Source organism: Morus notabilis, unplaced genomic scaffold (assembly GCF_000414095.1).
Source record: "Morus notabilis unplaced genomic scaffold, ASM41409v2 Scaffold1540, whole genome shotgun sequence".
In the NCBI taxonomy this organism is placed as follows: Eukaryota; Viridiplantae; Streptophyta; class Magnoliopsida; order Rosales; family Moraceae; genus Morus; species Morus notabilis.
The window spans coordinates 219,074-228,231 of NW_010360914.1; the positions used below are offsets into that span (position 1 = coordinate 219,074).

Here is a 9,158-nt window from a genome sequence, read left to right on the forward strand (position 1 = left end):
GTAAGTAGGAATCTCGCCTACAGTATAAATAGATTTTAAAGTAAACAGTACACATGAACTATATATGTTTGAGTACATTTAATGTTATGAATGCTATGCTATGTTATACTACATACACTTAGGCAGTACACCCGAATTATATGTGTTCGAGTACATGATATAGTATGCTATGCTAGGTCATATTGCATACACCTTAATAAGTCAAGAGGAACTTATAAGAGTAATCTCAGTTGAGTGCCGTACCAGCCTCCACAAGGGAGGTAACTCAAGCTCCACAAGGGAGAAAAAAAAATATAATGATGTCCTCCGACTCAAGGGAGGCATTCAAGTTATAATCACGGTGTCATGGGGGACCTTGCAAACCCTCACGTTCCGATGATTGCGCGCAAGTGGTACGAGCACTCGGGCCCATCAGTAAGAAAGATAAGATAAGATAATAAGATTCTGATAAGACATCATAATTAAGCATAATTGGCTCATGCATATTTATTCATGTGAACGCACAGTTATTTTGCGGGAGATAGTTCCTACTTGCTGAGCGAAAGCTCATTATAGAATGTTTATACTGTAGGTAAGCAACCCGCATATAATGCCTGATGGACTGCTGGCGAGTGGACGAACGAGGTGGGGCTCGGGATATGGATACCACTCGCAAATATTTCCGCAATCAGCTTTATGTTACAAATAGTTTTGTTAATTATGATTATGAAACAGATATGTTAAGGTTTGAATATTTTAATTAAGAAAACAATTTCGTATTTTATGTTTTTAAAAAAACCTTTAAAAAAAAAAAAAAATGTGTCCCGTAAATTTTAAGAAAATTCAGTAAGTACAAGTTAAAAAGTTAGTTACAGTGGCGGCCTCAAAAGAGGGTCGCTACATATACAAAATGGAATGCCAAGCAAGCAACTGGTGGAAGCAAGTAAGAAGAATGTGAGAGATGGAGAGGATTATGGTAATCCTTTGTGTTGTTTGGTATAAGGCTGGCAATCAAATTTTGTGACACGACGACAAGACTCGAAACTCGTACGAAGTTAGCGGGTTTAGGTTTACTATAAATGGGTTTTGGTCATAATCGGGCTGACACGATTAATAAATGGGTTGGATTAGGGTTGACCTCCTAATACGAACTGACACAATTAATTATATGTGTCATCTGCAATATAATGATATGTGATATAACATGAAAGTTTATATAACATATTAAATACAAATAATGTGAATTTTAATATTTGTAGGTAAAATTCATTTATTTTTCTTAAAGGAAAAGATAAATCGACCAATAAATATGTTAAACCTGTCTTGACCGTATTAAATAAGTCATTATTATATTAGTTATTTATTCAATATATTAATTTAAAAAAGGATATATGGGTTGACACGATTAACACGATTAATAAATAAGTTATGTTTGGGTTGATATTTTTGACACGTTTAATAAACATATTGTGTTTGGATTGATATTTTTTGACACTATTAATAAACGGGTTGACACGAATACGACTCACTGACACGAATTGACACCCTTAGTTTGGTAAGAGGGAGGAAGAGTTAAAATGATGAATGAATGAATGTTTGTTTAATTATTTTTTTGTCCTTTTTTGTTAATTCTTAGAGTGATTAGGAGTGCATAGGCACCTTAAAAACGCTTTTTTCTTTTAAAATAATTTAGGTAATGAATTATTCAGTATTAATATAAAATTTTATGGAAAATGCATAATATTGTAAGAGTACTCGTATATTGACAATAGAGGTGCCCATTAATTTTTTTTTTAAATCTTAATTCAATTCAAAGAAAAAAAAAATACGCAACTTCAAAAGTGACATGTTGCACAACGACTACTTTAGACGTTGCTTTTTCGGGCGACGTCTAATGCTATGTACTAGTATAATTTGTAATATACAGCCTACCTTCATGCATGTTTTTCAGGGTTTATCAGCATAGATTGCGGGTTGCAAGGAAACATTTCCAGCTATGATGAGAAGACTACGGGCATACACTACGTTTCGGACGAGAAATTCACAGACACCGGTGAAAAAAAGACCATATTACAAGAATACAAAGATAAAATTCAACAGCCGTATTTTTCTCTTCGGAGCTTCCCTGAAGGAGACAATAATTGTTACAAAATAGATGTTGAAACATTTGATCCGGTCATCGTTCCTTTACGGAAATCACGACAATCAAGTTATGCCGCCGGAGTTCGACTTATATTTTGGAGCCAGTTTTTGGGATTCAGTAAAGACGACAGACTCTTTAGACCCCATGAACAAAGAGATCATACATGTCAATCAGAAAAACCATATTCATATTTGCCTGGTGAAGACGGGCCATGGTATCCCATTTATATCAGCAATAGAATTAAGGCCTTTGGATAATTCAACTTATCCAGCTCAAGCGGGATACTCCTTGGCACTGGACTACTGGCGGCGGAATGCTGGTTCTGATCAAGGGTATAGGTGAGTCATCTCCTATTCCATCAACTTAAAAAGTATATTATATTATTATATTTATAATAGAGATTCACATCACTTGTTCAATTTCAGTGTTCTATAACCAATCACATTTTTTTCATATAATTTATTGAATAAGAAAGATAAAGTCAATTAAAAAAAAAAACTTCAAATTTTTTAAATAATGTAGTATGATATGATTGGTTACACAATATTTTAGACATCAAAATTGAATAGACGATTTGAGTCCATTTGTAATAGTTTTGTTGCTTTTTGGTGTATTTTAGTTTTAAGTTTGAAATGTGAGTGTACTAAATATCAAAATTTTAGGTGTAACCATTTTTTTTTTTTAAAAAAGTATATACTATTGCAATCAGAAAATTCCAGAGAAAGGGCAACAACTAAAAAATGTAAAAGAGAAAATTAATGATAAATTTAGGGGATACTATTCATAAAATAATTCCGCAAATAGAAATAATAATAAAAGTTAAGAATAGAAATGAAACATACAATTTTTAAAAGAATATCTTAGGAATTGCTAAATTGCATAGTAATTATTATAATTATTTCACTTTTTAGGCCACAAAATTATATAGTAATTATCATAAGGGAGAAGGAAGGACATAGCAGATCTAGGAGTGATACATAAATTTAATAACATATAATAAGAAAATGTTTAGTAAATAGGTGTACACCGCATTACCAAAAATACTTCAAAAAAATACCTAAATTTTGAAAATCTCTCTCCAGAGAGAGAATTAATAGTATATATTAAGAAAACTTTTAGTAAATAGGTTTACACTGCATTACTGAAAATGCTCATTAAAAATACCCAAACATTCTCTCTCTCTGATCTCTCTCTCTCTCCCTTTTCTACATACTAGTTTTGTAACGTGTTCTGTATGTATTGCTATATTGGAGACACTAGGAAAGTTTATTATTTACTAAATAATGAGAATTTATTTATATAACCATTTGAGGATTTTTGAATTTATTTTAAAAAATATATATAAAGATAACAATTAACGAAAAAATTAAGTAGGGACGTATTGAAGAGAATTATTTTAACCAAAAAAAAAAATTACTGTCATAAAAATAAAGTGAGGAACGACATAATTTTAAAAAACACAACAAAATTAAAAAGTTAAAATAAAGAGTTAAGTGGGGGCTGTCATGTATAGAGCTTTTACTCTTTTATGTATTATTAGATTACTAGTATACGACCATTACAGACTAAAAAAAAAATACAATAAGCCAAATAAACAACACAAAAAAAAAATGAACAGGACAAATTGATATTTTATAGTAGCAAAAAACTAATTAAGAAATTATAGAACAGTAAAAAAATGAAGAAAATAGAAAAAAAAAGGATAAACAAGAAATCGGATTAAACAAAATAAAGGTAATAAAACATTAGATAGAAGATAACAAAGTCGAAAAACTAACAATGAATTTTCAAAAGTACAAAACAACATCATCCGTAAGTAATACAACTAAACCACCAAATTGATCATAACACAAAAATGTATACCAAAAAGTAAGTTATTTATATATATACTAATAATAAATAATAACAAAAAAGAGTAAAAGATATTTAAAAAAGAAGAAGAAAAAGAACAACATTTAGAACACAATTAAAGAAAATGGGAAAAAAACTGAAAAATATAATTAAAGAAAGCTTGAAATTAAAAAAAAAAAAAAAAAAGCAAGCAAACACACAGTTGTAGTACAAAAACTTAAAGTAGGAAATAATGAAAAATGCATTATTTGAAAAGGAAGAGGAAAAAAAGAACAACATTGAAAATACAATTAAAGAAAAAGAAAAAGAAAAGCTGAAATTATAATTTAAAAAAAGCTTGAAAGTAAAAAAAAAAAAAAAAAAAAAAAAAAAAGAGAGAGAGAGAGAGAGAAGAAGAAGAAACAAGCAAGCAAGCTTGGCGTTGAAGAACGAAAATTTTAAACAACGTCTGTGCTTCTTTATATAGTATATGATATGATACGTGGACTAGCAACATCCCCATATATATATATATATATATATATGGGAGAAAGAGGAAAATATGCTAAGACTTGAGATGAATTAAAATTAATAGGCCAATAGTTTACATAAGTTAATAAATAGGCCAAATTACTGTTTTCGTCCATAACTTGTCTGGTTATGAACCATAACTTGACAAGTTATTGTTCATAATTGTCCATAACTTGTATGATTATGAACCATAACTTGACAAGTTTGTCCATAACTTATCTGATTATGAACCATAACTTGATAAGTTATGGCCTATTAATTTCTATAACTAAAAACTGGCCTATATACTTTCTTAAGCTTTTTATATTGGCCTATTTTCTACTATTTTCCATATATATATATGGGCTTTTATAATATATATACATATGTATATGATAATGGACTTTTATAATTAGACTATCATAAAAATTGAGCAACTGGAACCCTAAAAACTTTTTTAATTATTGAAACTGGACATTAGAAATCCATGAATATGAATCAGGACTCGTGAGCATGGCCGGAAATTTTTACCACGATGGGGATTTTTTTTTTCTTGGTCCAATAATTGATTTGTGTTTCCAATTAATCAAAACCGTAAGGCAATACTCTTCGTCGAGCTGATTAGGAACTGGACGATAATTTTTTTGGACAACATTCAAGGAGGCTTCTAGCTACTTAGCCTACGTTGAGATTTGCGTTTTTGTGTATCGTATAATAATTATAAAAAAAAAAAGATTGATCTTAGTTTGTTGTATACTGAATTAGAGTAGTACTTTTGATTTGATTTAGGTATGACATCGATGTTTATGATCGACTCTGGGAGGGCTGGGAAATAGATACTATGAGAAATTTAAGTACCACAAGAACTATTTCCCAGTCTCCGGACGACCATTATAACATACCATCAATAGTTATGAGCACTGCTTCCACACCGAAAGACGAGAACGCCTCTTTGAATATCTGGTGGAATGCAACATACGATGGGACTGATAGCGGTACTTCAACTTATTTTTATATGCACTTTGCCGAAATCGAACAACTCCAAGAACACGAGTCCAGAGAATTCAACATATTCTACAATGGTGAACTCTTGTATGGACCTGTTTCCCCAGAGTACCTCCAACGAACAACGTTGTACACTAAAACTCCGGTTTCGGGATCTTACCATAATTTATCACTCTCCAAGACTGAAGCCTCAACTCATCCACCCATTATCAACGCCTTTGAGACTTACACTGTCAAGGAATTCTTACAATCTGAATCTGACCAACAAGATGGTATGTACGTTATATCAATCATGTATGAAAACACCATGCATGGCTTAAATGCAGACATAATATACGTATCATGTATACACACATATACACACATATATCAGCAATATTACTTTAGTACTGTTGGGAAGATCATACTTTTATCGTAACATACAATAGCGAGAAGCATATATAACATGATAGTATAACATGATAGTATGGAGAAGTAAAGACAATAAAAATTCATATGTATTTATATAATTCATTGATATATGTATAGAAAGATTTAAATTATATATGCACCTTTGAAATCATTATATGTAGTTGATGCCATTACCACACAAGTCAACTTATGGATTACGTAGAAACTGGCAAGGAGATCCATGTGCTCCTAAAGAGTATTTGTGGGAAGGTCTAAATTGTAGCTATGAGAAAAAGACCCCGAGAATTACATCCTTGTAAGTATATCTATACTGTATGTTTGTGTTTAATATAAATCATCTTTTGGTTTTGCATTCAAATTAGTACTATATATAACATGTGAGACTAATTAATGAATATAAATGCAATCAGGGACTTGTCTTCAAGTGAATTAAATGGCGAGATTGATCCTTCCATAGCTAACCTTAAGATGATACGAATGTTGTAAGTTCAGCACATAGATTTATACTGATAGTAATGAATCTTTAGCTATAATGTTTCAATAAGTATCTATTCTTGCTTAATTTCCCGATTCAGAGATCTATCAAACAACAACTTAACGGGATCAGTGCCAGACTTTTTGTCCCAATTGCCAGAACTAACTGTCTTGTAAGTAACTGATTCGAATTTTATATATAATGACACTATTCTTTGTTAAAAAAAGATAGCTTGGTGATATATACATAGTTATGTAACATGGCAGAAACCTGGAAAATAACAACCTCAATGGTCAACTTCCAGCTGAACTCATAGAGAAAAGGGCGAAAGGCGTTCTGACACTAAGGTGAGCTCTTTGTTCAAAATTAATATCTAGATCAAGGACCATAGTCTATTTTTCATGAATTTAAAACGTTACCAAAAAATCTACGTATATAGAAATGTATGAATAAAAGTTATAAGTAACACACGGTGTATCAACGCCATGCAAATTTTCAGAGATCTCTACTAAATAATGTTACATATTTATCTTGATCTTTTAGTTGAAATCAAATTTTTCAATTTTGTTGTGTGCTATCTATTTATTGCTAGTGGTGGTGGGAATCCAAATCTATGCGCATCAAATTCTTGCAAAAAGAAAAAATTTTTTGTTCCAGTTGTAGCATCAGTTGTCGGAACTTTTGCCCTTCTGTTAGCTGTAGTAGCATTCTGGTGGGGTCTTAAAAGAAAAAGACAGCATGGTAAGACACATGAAACTCTCATATATATATATATATATACATATATAAATTAATTAATTAGTACCTTAACTATATGCATGCAATATTAGTGTAAAGAAAACAAGAAACGACGATTTTTTTTTTTTTAAGGGAAGCAAAACTAGTGTTAAGTAATTCCTCGGTAAATATAATACTGGTACAACAATATTGGACAAAATTTGAGACAACAGGATTATTCTACATATATATGAGTGCATAGGACATCATATATGTATATAAATATATATATATATATATATATATCATGTATGTATACATGTCCTAATTATTACAGCTACCTACGCATGATCAACTTAATTAGCAGGTTCATCAAAGGCAAAATCTACCTTTGGTCAATATTCATCGGAGTACTCGACGAAACGGCAATTTACATACTTTGACATACTAAGAATTACGACGAATTTTGAGAGAATTATTGGTAAAGGCGGATTTGGAACAGTTTATCATGGTCAGATAGATGATACTCAAGTAGCTGTGAAAATGCTTTCACCATCATCTGTTCAAGGATATCAACAATTTCAAGCAGAGGCACGTAATATTGATATGCACTAATAAATACTTGTTTTATATATAGTTGCTTTTTTTTTTATAGGAGTTTTATATCTAGTTTCAAATCTCTCAATAGCGTCTTTTATAGTGTCACAAAAAAAAAAATCAATGAATTAATTGTGATATAACAAGTTTTTTTAAAAATAATAAAAAAAACATTTGTGGTCTTCATAATTTTTTAATTGCAGGTCAGCGTCCTGCTGAGAGTTCATCACAAAAATTTAACAACTTTTGTTGGTTATTTCACTGATGATCAAAACAATGCTGGGCTTGTCTACGAGTATATGAACAATGGAGATCTACAATCCCATCTCTCAGGTTTTCTTTAGCACCTATACTTAAGACATAAAAAAAAAGAAAAAAGAGGCTAATTTTTTTTTTTCTAATAAAAAGATTAGAGCACTACTATTTAACACCGATGATCGCACAATTCAGAATATGAAGAGGGTGTTCTTTTTATGTGTTTGAATTACAAAATTTGAATATAATTTTAAATTTTTGTTAAAAAATGATAGCAAAAAGGTCGAATTGTGATTCAAACTTACGAAAAAAGTCCGAAATGTAAAACAAATTACCTATTAAATCTATCAAAGCAATTCCAGTTGCAATTTCTATATGCCAAGGGGAATCCTCCCAGTAGGATTGGTCTTAAGACGTGGTACTATATTGGGATTAACCCAATTCAAAATATGAGAGGGTGTTCTTTTTATGTGTTTGAATTGCAAAATTTGAATTTAAATTTAAATTTTTGTTAGAAAAAAATGATAGCTAAAAGGTTGAATTGTGTTTCACACTTATGAAAATAGGGCCGAAATGTAAAACAAATTACCTATTAAATCGAATAGAGGAATTTCCGTTGCAATCACTATATGCGAAGAGGAATCCTCCTGATAGGATTGGCCATTTACGCCACCTCCTCTACCATTCATTAAATGATCACGTTACATCGATAATTATGAAATGATATTCTTGAGAAGAGAATTCCTATTCATATTATTGTTATTATTATTGTTATTATCTTAATGATTTGGTTGCAGGTACTACAAGTCAAATAGGTTAAATGACAAAAGTGATGTTTACAGCTTTGGGATGGTATTGTTGGAAATCATCACAGGCAAACCTGCAATGTCAAAAACTCATGACAATATTTGCCTGGGTGAATGGGTCACTTTAATGCTTGAAGAAGGGCGTATCAATAGTATAGTTGATCCAAGGTTGCAAGGAAATTTCAGCGTGAACACAGCCTGGAAAGTTGTTGAAATTGCCATAAATTGTGTTTCTCCAAGTTCAGCCCAACGGCCTACCATGGGTCAAGTAGTGGGAGACCTAAAGGAGTGTTTGGAAATTTCAAAAGTTGCAAATGCTCAGGAGAATGCATTGAGAGATTCATATGAGATGAGTCAACTGGATTTGATCAGTGATGATATTACTCTACCCTTGGCTAGGTAGATCCATAGATATACTTATCATTTAGTA

General features: G+C 31.1%; 1 long non-coding RNA gene and 1 pseudogene across 1 annotated transcript in view; both read left to right on the forward strand.

Annotated features, from left to right (window-relative positions):
* Positions 1-718, forward strand: part of LOC112091501 — a 15,077-nt gene extending 14,359 nt beyond the window's left edge. The window contains exon 3 of the long non-coding RNA XR_002902166.1: positions 572-718. This is a non-coding gene — a long non-coding RNA (uncharacterized LOC112091501). The remainder of the gene's footprint in view (positions 1-571) is intronic.
* A 176-nt stretch (positions 719-894) lies between these two features.
* On the forward strand, positions 895-9,131 carry LOC21411124 (annotated as a pseudogene).
* The last annotated feature ends 27 nt before the right edge of the window (positions 9,132-9,158 follow it).